Source organism: Haliaeetus albicilla, unplaced genomic scaffold (genome assembly GCF_947461875.1).
Source record: "Haliaeetus albicilla unplaced genomic scaffold, bHalAlb1.1 scaffold_34, whole genome shotgun sequence".
Taxonomy (NCBI): domain Eukaryota; kingdom Metazoa; phylum Chordata; class Aves; order Accipitriformes; family Accipitridae; genus Haliaeetus; species Haliaeetus albicilla.
In genome coordinates, this window is record NW_027212433.1 from 1,323,639 (window position 1) to 1,336,899 (window position 13,261).

Below are 13,261 nucleotides of genomic sequence, written 5' to 3' on the forward strand. Positions count from 1 at the left end.
AAAAAAAAATCAAAACCAACTGTCACGACCCAGACTGGACAGACCAGGGAGTCCTGTTTAATTCAAAATTCCCTCCGGCTAAGTTGAGGTGAAATGACACCAAATGATCAGTTAAAGATTTTATTTAGGACAAAAGCAAACGGAACCGGGGAGGCGTGATAGTAGGTGGCAGGGTTTCTCACAACAGGAATTAGCATCAGACTACTTCTGTAAACCGTGTAACCATATACATCAGTGCAGGGAATAAGGAGACCCCCTCCTGTTGAGTCACGAGGTTCAGAGCAGACCCCTGTCGTCATTTAACCCCAGCCAGCAACTAAGCACCACGCAGCCGCTCACTCATTCCCCCCCCCCGCCCCTACCGGCTGGGGTGGGAGAGAAAATCAGGAAAAAAGTAAAGCTCATGGGTTGAGATAAGAACGGTTTACTAGAACAGAAAAGAAGAAACTAATAATGATAATGATAACACTAATAAAATGACAACAGCAGTAATAAAAGGATTGGAATGTACAAATGATGCGCAGTGCAAATGCTCACCACCCACCGATTGACACCCAGTTAGTCCCCCAGCGGTGATCCCCAGCCCCCACTCCCCCCAGTCCCTATACTAGATGGGATGTCACACGGTATGGAATACCCTGTTGACCAGTTTGGGTCAGCTGCCCTGGCACTGTCCTGTGCCAACTTCTTGTGCCCCTCCAGCTTTCTCGCTGGCTGGGCATGAGAAGCTGAAAAATCCTTGACTTTAGACTAAACGCTACTTAGCAACAACTGAAAACATCAGTGTTATCAAGGTTCTTCGCATACTGAACTCAAAACATAGCACTGTACTAGCTACTAGGAAGACAATTAAGTCTATCCCAGCTGAAATCAGGACAGCATGGCACAGGTAGAGTCTTCTGCTGGTACCAAGTAGAGGCAGAATGTCAGGCAAAGTGGCTCATTGAATGGGAATGATCTAGGGAAATTTACTTGGCTGTTACAAGCCCCATTGCTCTAGCAGTTGAATCTTTTTTCTCTAGTCCTTTCTTTTTTGGAAAGGGGTGGCGGGAGGGGCATGGATAATTTATCTTCATACCTACAAAAACACGCATTATAGCAGTCAAGGTAGAATAGGCCTTTCTCATGTACCTTTTCTTTTCTGAACAGGGTGAGTTCAATCTGCTGACCAATAGCCCACTGAGTTCAATAGACACCTTGGATTTTTACCCTTTGGCTCAAGAGCTAGATGCAGCCTCCTGTCATTGGTGTTAGCACGACTAATGCAGTAATCTGCGATATTCTCCCTAATAATCTAGGCTACATACTACCTAACGCTCTGTGCGAGAGTATAACCCGACCCAATGTTGCACATGACATCAGCACTGTGAAGAGCTGTGACATTCAGATGAGAAACGAGACCTATTTTGAACACCTTTTAATAGCTTGCAGGAACAACAAAGGGGAAGCAGTGTATAAATAATACAAAAACCCAACATGAGTTTCCCCCTGCCCCCATTGGTTTCTGACCCTCCTGTGACACAGGATGTCCTAGGCACCCCCTGGGCTGCACTACGGGGGACCTGTTCACATGCACTGGGATCTGGGAGATGGGGCAGAGCGGACCCTCCGGCAGCTTGCAGGTGGCACAGAACCGGGAGGAGAGGCTCATGCACCGGAGGGTCCTGCTGTCAACCCGGGGGATCTTGACCGGCTGGAGAAAGGGGCTGACGGGAACCTCCTGTAGTTCCCCAAGGGGAAGAGCAAAGTCCTGGAGACCTGGGGACGAAGAAGCCCTTGCGCCAGTAAGTGCTGGGGGACACCCAGCTGGAAAGCAGCTGTGCAGACACCTGGGGTGATGGTGGACGCCAAGTGGACCGATTTCGAGCCAGAAAAGTGCCCCTGGGGCAAAGGCGGCTCACTGCCTCCTGGGCTGCGGTAGGCAAAGCGTTGGCAAGAGGTGGAGGGAGACGGTCCTTCCCCTCTGCTGGGTCTGTCCAGCCTGCCCGGGGCTCCCCAGTGCCAGGCAGAGACGGCCATACTGGAGAGAACTCTCGCCCCGATGCCCCTCCCACTTTCCGTTGGGCTCAGAATGTTGGTCCGTTGGGCTCGGAATGTTGGTCAGTTGGAGCCCACAGCCACCAGAGACAGCAGCACGGAGCTGTGCTGGCACGCAGGAGCGCTGGGAGGAGGCAGGATCTGGCCGAGCAGCACCTTGCCGGCACCGGCACCTCGCCTCCCATCCCCGCTGTCGCCGACTGGCCCGCGTCCTTGGTCCACGGCGAGGGTCCTCCTCTCCCAGGCAGGATGGGCCAGGCCAACTGCTGCTGCGGCTCCAGGTGGGCTCTCCCTGTGCCTCGGGGGCACGGCCGGGACCCGCGGCAGCGGCGGCGGCCTTTCTCATGCCCGCCGCTCTCTGCTCTGCAGGGAGGCTCTCACCGACGCCGAGCCGGTGCTGAGCGCGGACGTGCGGCTGACCCGGGGCCGCAAGAGGAGCGAGAGACGCCTTCTCCTCCTCCAGGAGGAACTGGTGATCGCCAAGTTGCAGTAAGACCCTCAGAGCCCAGCTGCCTTTCCCCCAGCCCTGGCCCTGGCCCCGGGGCAGGGACACCCCGGCAGCAGCCCCAGGCCCCGGCACCTTGGTGGGTGCTGGAGGCGCCCATCGCTGTCCGTCCGTCCCAAGGGCAGGTGGGGGACAGGGCTCTGCCCGGGGGGACCCCCAGGAGGCCACCTCCAGCTCACCGCCGGCCTCTCCTCTCTGCTCTCTGCAGATGCGGCACCAGCGTGCGCCCACAGCTCCGCCTGGCCCTGGACCAGCTGTGGGTGCTGAGCGGCGGAAAGGAGGCGGCGGGGGACGAGGAAGAGGAGGAAGGCGGCGATGAGGACAGGACCTCCATCCTCCTCGTCTGGCCCAGCGGCTCCTGCATTGCCACTTTCCCGTGAGTGCCACGGCTGGGCGGGAGACGTTCCCAAGCACGCCCACGCCATCGTGAGAACGGCCTCTGCCCTGCGTGCAGAGCCTGGGCAGGGAGCAAGCAGCACGCCGGCAGGGAGGGATGGGGGCATGGGCAGGTCCCGCATCCCCTTTGGGTCCCCAGAAGGGGAGGGTGAAAGCAGCTGCTCTGGCAGGACATGGGGAGCCAGGGCTCGGGCAGTGCCTCTGTCCTGCCCCACGGGGCTTCGTCCCGCTCCGGCGTCCTTCCCCACGGGGCAGGGCTGCGCAGGCGCCCGCCTCTGCCCACGGGCTGGGGGGCAGCAGGGCCTGACGCTGGTTCTCCTCTCTTTCTGCAGCTCCCGGGCGCTGAAGGAGCTGTGGGTGGGCATGCTGCTGGGGTAAGCCGCGGGGATGCTGCAGGTGCAGCCGGACGGGGGAACACAGCTCCCCAGCTGGGGAGAGGTGCCCCCGCGGCTGCCGGCAGCTCTCGCTCGGGCAGAGCTGCCGCACAAGGGAGAAGAGGCGGCTTGGGGCTCAGCCAGCTCTCTCCCTGTGCCTTCCCGGCGCACAGGACACCAGAAGGAGCCAAGAGAGCCCGGGTGACGCCTGTCCCGTCAATCAGGCTCCTGGAGAAGGAGCTGGGCCGCCGCCACGCCGTGAGTGCCTGCCCGGTCTGGGCTCTGCCCCCGAGCCCTGGTCCTCCAGCCGAGCGAGCGGCAGAGGCATCGCTGCTCACCTGCCTCCGCTCCTTCTCTCTTGCCCAGTGGAGGACATTCAGCTCCGGGAGCCTGGAGAGGCTGATGGAGGGCCAGGCCGAGGTGAGAAGGGCTGCCTTTCGCCCGCCTCTGGCTGTGCCGGCACGTGCGGCCAGTGGGGTGAGGGATGGAGGGAAGGGTGGTGCCACTCGGGGAGCGGAGAGGGTTGGGGAGCCACCGGGAATGTCGGCACATCCTCGCCGGCGGTGCTGGGGGGAAACCTGCCCCGCAGGGCAGAGAGCCCGGGAGGGCAGAGGGTCCCGGCTCTGCCGCGCTCAGGCTGCCGGTGCTGGCTGGCAGCTCGCCGGCGGCCCTTTGCGCTGCGGGGCTGCTCTCTGAGCGCAGCCTGGTTCTTGCAGGCTGGTCCCAAGCAAGGGCCTTCGACGGTCCCGCCGAGCAACGGAGGAGGACTTTGCCACGCACCGGGTGAGTTTCAGGAAGAACGGTAAGCTCCTGCAAGCGCTGGAGCTGTGCTCACTTGTCCCTCGAGTGTCGCCATGCAGGTTGGGCAGCCCGAGGCAGGACGTCACCTCCAGGAGGAAGGACACCCGCTGGGCAGCGGCCGCTGGATGTGGTTCTGCGGGGACACGGAGCCTCTGCTGCTGCCCACGGCTTGGAGGAGGACAGGGCGAGGGCTGGGCCAGGCTCTCCTCTCCTGGTGGCGTGCCGGCTCTCAGGAGCCTCCCAACTGGAGCTGCTGAGCCGGAGCAGCGTTCCAGCTGCTGGCTCCCTGCCCGTCCTGCTGCACCGCTCAGCACCATGCTGCGGGCAGGGCAGGCCCCAGGAGCACTGGCCTGGCGGTCTCTGTTGACAGGCTCTTACTCTGCTTTCCTTTGCAGCAGGAGGGAGCAGAAGCAGGAGGAGGAAGAGGAGGGGGCTGCCCTGGCCCTTTGCTCATCGGAGGACCCCGGCCACTGCCCAGGCGCCAGGGCAGGCAGGGTCCGGCTGCAGCTGGCTCTTTGGCCAGCCCCTGGCAGCCCTCTGTGGGGAGGACGGCTCCCTGCCCCGGCCCATCCAGGTAAGCCAGCCTGGCCGGGGGGGTCCCCAGCCCTCCAGATGCTCCGTAGAGGCGGTGGGAGCCCTCCCTCCGGCTGCTGCACAGGGGACACGGGCGTCCCCAGGAGCTCCGGGGATGGCGGCTTGGGCTCTTCACCCCCAGCAAGGAGCCCGCTCTGGGGCAGTGCTCTGGACACCGCTGTCGGAAGGCAGCTCCTCAGCCAAGCAACTGTCCTCCTGCCTCTCCTGCAGGAGCTGCTGGCTGTCCTGCACCGGGAAGGACCGTCGACGGAGGGGATATTCCGAAAAGCCGCCAGCGGGACGGAACTTCGGGAGCTGCGGGAGGCCCTGGACCGCGACGCCAATGTTGACCTGGGAAGCCAGCCTGCACTCCTGCTGGCCGCCGTCTTGAAGGTGAGCGCTTCTGACCTGTGGCTGGAGGAGCTCCTGGCCGGCCTGGAAACTTCAAAGGCTCACCCGGAGCCCTTGGCATTGCAGGACTTCCTCCGAAGCATCCCCGACAAGCTGCTGGTGACCCACCTCTACGAGGACTGGGTGGCAGCCATGGAGAGGACCAGCAAGGAGGAGAAGGTCTCCGAGCTGAAAGCGTAAGTGTGGGCAGCAGCCTGCCTGTTGAGCAGGAGCCCTGACCGCTGGCTGAGAGCACCTGGAAAGCTGCGCAACTCAGCCGCTGGCTCCCCCCTGCCTTGGACAACAGGCCTGGGCAAAATCTGCTTTGTCAACCTGGTGTCCCTGTTCCCTCAGGGTGGCCGAGAAGTTGCCTGCAGCCAACCTCTTCCTCCTCAAGCAGCTGCTGTCCGTTCTCCAGCACATCGGCCACAACGCAGCCACCAGCAGGATGAGCTGCAGCAACCTGGCCATCTGCCTTGGGCCAAACCTGCTGAGCCCACCCAACGAGGACCTGCTCCCGCTCCAGGCCATGCTGGAGGTGACCGAGAAGGTGCGCTGTGTTGGCAAGCCGGCTGCAGCCTTGCCGGCCCATCCGAGCTTGGCTGCTCAGAGGTCCCTGGCTGCCTCCTCCCTTGAGCAAATGCCGGTGGGGTGGCTGCCCGCAAAGGCAGCCCCACAGCCACAGCCGTCTGTGCAGAGGCAAGGGTTGGGAGTGGGAAAGGCTGCTTGGTACAACTTCAGGCAGCTGGGTTGAGACCAAGGGTTTGATGTGCGCAGGTGAACACGCTGGTGGAGTTTCTGACGGAGAACTGCAGGGAACTCTTTGGGGAGGAGGCGACTGACCCTTCCTGTCCAGCAGCCGAGGAGGCGCCAGCGCCCATGGAGAGATCCAGAGGTGAGCGGAGGGACTGAGGGTTGTCACAGGCTGGGGCTTGGAACACCAGAAGCGTCAGCACCATTTCTGGCATGGCTGGGCATCCAGTGTTTGCCTCTCAGCCCCGCTTGCCCCGTGGCCTCTGTTTGGCCACTGCCTCTCAGGGCATGAACGGTTTGCTCCGCAAGAGGAGCTGGAGCCTGCAGACAGGGTGTCAGAGGGCTGGAAACGTAAGGGGTGTAGGGCTTTGGCTGGGTTTGGCTTTAGCTGTCGTCTCCTTCCAAGAAGTCACTTTGCTGCCCACGCTTTTGCTTTCTAGCTCTGCGTTTGGAAGAGCAGCAAGTCCCTGCGGTCGCAGCAGACGCCGAGCATCAGGCAGAAGCCTTGCCGCACGCACCCCCCTCTCTGCTCGGTGTCCTCAAAGAAGCTGGGGGAGATATGGTGGGGGAGTCTGAAATGGGAGAGGTATGTCAGGTCCCCAAACCCTGTGACAGCGTGCCTGGTGGAGGAGTAGAGTTTCTGAGGCCAAGGGGTCCTGTGCCTCTTCCTGGCAGTAGAGTTGGGGTGGGTTTGGGTTATTCCTCCGCCCCCCGGGACGACACCCAGTAAGGAAAACTGGCAAGGTTGTTTCTCAAAGGTACGAGGCACAGGCTTCATCTCACAAAATGCCCACCGGCTACCTGCAAAAAGACAGAGGGGAGTAGCCATCAACTTCCGAGGGCTTTTGCTCGGGTCCTACATCTTCAGAGCTTCATCAAGGGTTTTTTGGGTGGGGGGCTGGTGCAGAACGTGGCTGAGGCAAAGCAGCCAAAGGGATCTCCCCTGGAGAGCTAAGGTAGCAATTTGGCAAACAGTCGCTTACCGCCCCAGGTCATCCCTTGCCACCTGCCAACTCCAACATTTCTGTCATAGGCCCCTTCAGCTTTGCCTCCCACCACCCCCGAGAGCACGGCAGGCTCCCTGGGGCGCCCAGAAGAAGTGGCGAGCCTTTCAGAGGATGGCAGGTAAAATGAGCTGGCTTTGGTTAAAATAGCAATGACTCCAGTGGATCACGGCTTTCCCCATCTAAGCGCACTGTGGGATGGAAAGGTTTGCAGGCTCTCCCCAGGACAAGGAAAAGAGAAGAAACCGAAGGAGGAAACAGGCCTGGGGAGAGGAGAGTGAAAGCTGTGCGGAAAAGAGGAGGAGGAAGAGAGAAAAAATTCCTGGGGGTGGACGAATGAGAAGGTGCCAGAAGGCGCAGAAGGCCAGGAAGCCCAGGTGTGTACCAGGCTCTGCTGCCTATCTTTCCCAACTCTCAGCACTGCTCTAAGTCAGGCCAACCCGCTGGCAAGGCACGGCGAGGGATGGTGCTGCGCAGGGTCTGGCAAGAACCCCGTGGCCGCTCCCCAGGGGCTCCCCATCGAGCCCTGCTGTGCGGCACAGGGGCCCTGTGCATCTCTGCGCGCGCACAGCTCTCTAAGGGCATTCCCCGTGGGGATAAGGCACCAGAGCCCTCCCCTCGGCAATGCCAGCCATAGCTCGCTCTCTTCTGGGCTATGAGCAATTCCTCGTCAACGGTGTTCCCCAAAGAGAGGGCAACCAAACCCTGCCTCTTCCTGCCGCTGTGCATTCAGCAGTGCTCTCTGACTCTGTCCTTGTAGGTGCCGTTTTCCTGTTACCGGCTGAACCCCTGTGAGTCCTGGGCCCACCCCCCACCGCAGTTGATGTTCTCAATAAAACGATATTTTCTTTCTTCTGAGTGTGTCCGCCATCGGCTGTTCTGGAGCGGGGAGCTGCTGTTTGGGGATGACCCCTCGGGGAGGAGTTTGGGATCGTGCCTTGTCCCAGCATCCTTGCCGGCGGGCATGAGGGCTGAGTTCAGGTGCTTTAGGAGTGAAAGCAAGGCACAGAGTTGCACAGGAGGGTGGAGGTTGGAAGGGACCCATGGAGCTGCAACTGGTCACCCAGCTCCTGCTCAGATTTTGGCTAATACTCATCTTGTGCTAAGGCCTGCCGTATGCTTGGAGCCATGCCATTATCTCAGGTAGAGGGCAACATGTAGGTACAGCAGGTTGGCCAAGAAGGGCTAAAGCTCCTTATGCAGCCATGGTCACCTGCAGCTTGTTGTCCCCTGTGGCTGTCATCCTTGCATACCGATTGTCTGGTAGTTTCTTCAGAACCCCCTCGCTCACACCGATAATATATAAATAATATATAAATGGTATAAACCAAACTTCCACACTGGGCACTATAACTACTCCTCTCAAATGATGCACCTCTTATTGATCACAGAGAGCAACAACAGGAAGGTTTGATTCAGTTTGCACAGAATAACTGAACTAAATATTCTGCTGTCTATGGAAATGCAATTTTAAAAAGGGGCTTAAAAAACCCAAGCTCTTTGGAACTGCACTAGGTTCTTTCCCCTTGACAGGAACAGCAATGCTCCACACTTGAAGTGAACCACTGACAGGGTGCATTTTCATGTTAATTGTCGCAGACACTGGCAATAGGAAACAAAGCACTGTAAATATCACTCCTTTCCTGCCTTTAAGAACTTAACAGTGATAGTCAGACATGGCAAGGGGAAAAAAGTATGCAGCAGAAACAGAGCTATGAGGGTGCTGAGGGCTGGGGACCTCAAAAGTCTAGGCTTGTGCTTTTGCACATCCACTCAAGCTAGTGCTGGCTGAATACAAAACACAGGTGCTGTGATTCTCTGGCATTCCCTGCCCATTGTGCATTTTGTATGAGGGGCTTCGAAAACAAGAATTAAGGGAGAGAGTCTCTGGCATGAAGGTGGAGAATTGATGTATGAATACAGCTTTCCCTTGAGAAAGAAAAAATGACTGTTGCCCATGACAAGCAATCAGAAGGATGCATCTGGTACACTATTAGGAGACGGGTACATGGGATAAAATGAGACTAGATATATGTGAGACTTTGAATAAGATGGAGAATCCAGTGACGGGTGGAGCAGTTGCAGAGGGAGACCTTCATAGCAGCATTTTGCACAATATTACATGTGAAGACAAGGAGAAAGGGGGGGGCAGGGTTGATTTTCTTCCATGGTTTTGGGGTTCTTTTTGGTCTTTGCATCTGGGGGTCTGTTGAAACCTCTGTGTCTGAACATGGAGAGATTTTCATTGAAATGCTGTATACCTTTGAGGGCAACCCAAAGCATAGCCTTATACTTACATATCTGGTACAAAGCATAGAAATAACAGACTTTGAGAATGGCCATAGTAACCAGACAAGACACAAAGAGTTTCTAAATCCCAGTAGCCCAATGGATAATAACGCTGGAGGCAGGTTCATGCTGTAATTTGTATTCAAAGCCTGAATACTACAGAGAGACCATTTCTTGTACCTGGAATTCAGAAGAGACCCACTATGAAGATACAGCTGGAAGTTAACAAATAGGTGTGATCTCTTATCACCTTAATATCTGAGATGAGTCAGTTTGAGTTTTCATTTTCTCCAAATAATATACAGCAATCTACGGGAGGAAGTGAAAACTGCAAAAATGAGTAAGGAAAGATTGTTTGCTCTTTCTTATACACGGGAATTAGCAGGCAACACATGAAATTATTAATCACAATAAAGGAAAAGAAGAACATCTGCACACAATACGTAATTAAATTGTGCACCTCCTTGCCACAGGATGTTTTGGATAGCACAAGTATGAATGGGTTGAAGAAGCAATTAGACAGAATCAGGGAAGGAAGATCTCTCGTGGGCCATTAAGCTCTAGGAAGCAGGAACAGCCTCCAGAAATCCCTGAACTAGTGACTGTCGGTATAGAGGGTAGAGCAGGGGAAGGAGCATGCTATGCTTATTGCATTTCTTATGCTTTTTTCCTACACATCTTTCACTGTTCAGATTCAGAGACAGGACGCCGAGCTGAACGAACCTTTGGTATGACCCCGTGTGGCTATTCCCATGAATTATACAAGACACAGTCCCCTACATGCTATGGATGCAATTCACATTCACGCAGAGCACTGCCTTATGGCCTTGCAAATTCTGCTGAGTATTTACGGTGGGAATTTAAGCAGAACCTATGTGGCTGAGTTCATGCATAGACGTGATCCCATTTCACCCTATCTGAAATTACATACTGCCTCCTCTGCGACGGGTTTTTGGCTTGGGTGCAATTTGATATGCAATTAGTCAAACATCTTCTCCTGCAATATCTGTCCTGTGGTGAACAATTAGCGTTGCATAAGGGAATACATTCTGAGGCTTGAATCCCAGGGACTCCTGTCAATTTGCACTGACAGCATGCTTACAAGGAAGGAGCTGACAGGTCCAGCTGGAATTGAGTGTTAGCAGCCACAGAGGCGGCCACACACCAGCCCACAGATGGTCCACTTCTTGCTCACATTCTTAGCTTTGCCTGCCTTGAGTGTCCTTTTGTTTTGATATAAATGTTACGCAAGCTAAAGAATGTGTTTGAATTTCCAGAAATGAACTTCCTAATGTTTCAGCTATGGGCTAAGACCACCATCAGAGTTCTTTGATATTTTAGTGTGCAACCCATGGGAAGGAAATCGTCGGGTTCTTAGTTATACACAGGATGGCTTCTTCTTGTCAGAGAAGAGGGGACCAGCAGGTAGGAGGCTGACCTGGTGTTGTTCCCAGGATGGCCAGGTTGCCTGAGAGCAAACTCCACCTGAAGAAGGGACAACCTGACTTGGCAAGGAAGATCAGTTTGCTTCTAACAGTGGTTCTTCAAAAAATCCTGCTTCATGGTGATGAGCACAATAAGAGCTTTAATTTAACACGTTCTATGTTGCTATTGAGCAGTATGCTCAGATAGGAACAGGCCATGAGATCTGCTGAGTGAAAACACAGCCTCTCTTTTTGATTATCTGAAAAATTAGACCTGATATTTCACTTAGCGTGGGAAACTGCTTTGACTTTTGACTTCTTTTTTTTTAAATAGAATTGTAATGTACAGAGATATTTTGAAATAAAGATGGAGTCTGTTGCACTCAGAAATGCATCTCTCAGTTCCCATTAGTTACTTCTTTCGTGTTTATTTTTTCCCAGGCTTTCCAAGCATATGTAAAGTAATTCAGCAGTTCGGTTCTGCTCTTTGTTAGGAATCCATCTGGCAAGTAGTCTGGATGCAAGAAGTTAAAGCTAATGCATTTCATCTCATGGGCAAAGAGCGTGCACAGTCTGTTGCTGCAGCTCAGCTGCCACGCACTACCTAGGTAAACCACAATGGCTTGATTGTACAGACACCAGCTTAAACAAGGCTTCAGGCAGCCTCTGCCAGCTTAAGAGCCAGGATCGACGTCTCCCCCAGTTGCCAAAGCAAGGACTGGTTTTAAGTAGTGCCGTTCCATCTGCGCACAGAGAGCTTATGCCGTCCAGCTCATCCATTTTCTGTAGATCATGAACAAATACGTGGAAGGTCTCAGGGTGAAAGCTGCGCTCCCTGCTCTTCACACTCTGCCTCTCCCTTTCCAGTCTCTGGTACTGAAAGCTGCCCACAAATGTAGCAGTCATAATTCACAGCAAAATCCCTTTAAATGGCCCACTGGGTTATATATTTGGCAAATTTCCACTGGTTGGTGGAAGTTTGAAGAAGCCTAGCATCTACAGCATAAATACAACCAAAATGGAGAGATGATTGTGGGTTATTACTGGATTTATATACAGTCCTAATTCTTGTGAGGATTGTGCAGTTTTGCTGAAATCTGTAACGGTAGATGAGGCAGATTAAAATACTTCAGAAGCTTACTCCCCAAACAGAAAATGTGTTGCACAGTGTCATTACCAAAAAGAATATAACTCTTCGTTACTGTTATAAATCACACTAAAACAATTTCCTCCCTCCTTTGGGTATGCTGTATTTCAAAAGTAAGTGTGACAAGATGTGGGTTTTGGTGTCAGATTAAGTTTGCCTGATTACTGATTAAATAAAATTTAAAAAATGCTGAATTCATCCATATTTGGAGTATCTGTTCTTGTACTTCCTCCATACCATGTAGAACACCTGATAAAGTTGAGACAGCATCCCTTGCCACCTAAGAGAAAGCTGAGGTGTTTCAAGCCACAAATGCATACAAAGGCTTTGAGAAGTATCGGTTTCCTCAATTTTTCCATGGGATCCAGTCATTTTACCTCAATCTTCACTCCATTTCCAGTCAGGCTTATGCGGTGTACTGTATGCATAATTGTATCTGTGACATAGGAAACATGCTGAGTTTTAAGATGTACAAGGACATATGCATATATAGTTATTTTCATTAAGGTAGCTGAGTCATAAGGCATTATGTCTAGTAAGGCGTCAATTAAGCTGTAGGGTGGATTGTTTTATGAAGTGCTGGACGTGCGAGAGGAGCTCAGCTTTTGTATTTCCCTTAGAGAATAAGGCACAATTGATAACATATTGCCTAGTTGGCATTTTTTCTGAGAAAGTCCCTTGTCAACTGAGTTTAGGAAATCAAGCTTAAACTTGCAACAGAAATGAATTAGCTAGGCAGGAAGAAGAATCCTTCAACCCTCTGTTTCGATTTAATCTAAAGCCCAGGGTATGTTTATGTATGTGAATGTGTTCATGTGGTGTGTAGGCTCTGTCCTTCATCACAGCTCCTTTCTGAGTGGCACGTGGAGTACGTGCAGTTGTGCTTACTCGGGCAAGCCTAATCCTAGCATAGCAAAACATTCAGGTTGCTCCTCCAGGAGACTGCTTCGACAAGGGATAATAAGTGACATTGGTCCTTCTCTTAATGGCGGAGTAATATCTGGGCTAAGGGGGAAGTTGCCTGTCCCTTCTTAAGACAGCTACTAAACATGAGGTTGGCATTTATCCTTTTAAACTATTGTATCTAAGTCCTTTAGCCCTTTATTTAATCTTAACTTTAACAAAACAGTATAAAGTTATCATTTCTATAACCGTGCCTAGTTTCAACATGATGCTGATAGGGCACAAGGTGCTGCATTTTATGAGAGCAGTAGGTCTAAATGCGTGGAGGACCGGCATGCTTTGTGAGTGGGAGAGATCTTCAGGTCAAGCCATACGCCTCACACCACGTAGCGATATCTCAGTGTGGGAATTCGTAACTACCCGCGGAGGTCACTCCTGCCTGATGTGTGATGATTGATGCGTCTTTGGTGAGCAGCATGTGGGCTACGAAATGTCTTGAGTCAGAAATCAGGAGCAGAGATACTTCTTTTCATACTGGGAGCAAGTATTTCTTAACAGTAAGACAGATCAGATCAATGCCAGCCTCTCTGTTTTTAGGTCCAGTGACACATCACAGAAAATTAATTGCAGGTGAAGAAATTCCAGAAGGTAGCAGTGGGTTTTTT

The 13,261-nt window shown here is 53.6% G+C and overlaps 2 long non-coding RNA genes across 2 annotated transcripts in view; both read left to right on the forward strand.

Annotated features, from left to right (window-relative positions):
- LOC138684083 (uncharacterized) overlaps positions 1-13,261 on the forward strand; it is a 182,617-nt gene that overhangs the window by 140,168 nt on the left and 29,188 nt on the right. The window lies entirely within an intron of this gene.
- On the forward strand, positions 5,865-7,159 carry LOC138684090 (uncharacterized). Its single transcript, XR_011323533.1, has 3 exons — positions 5,865-5,971; positions 6,270-6,415; positions 6,863-7,159. It is a non-coding gene; the product is annotated as an uncharacterized lncRNA (long non-coding RNA).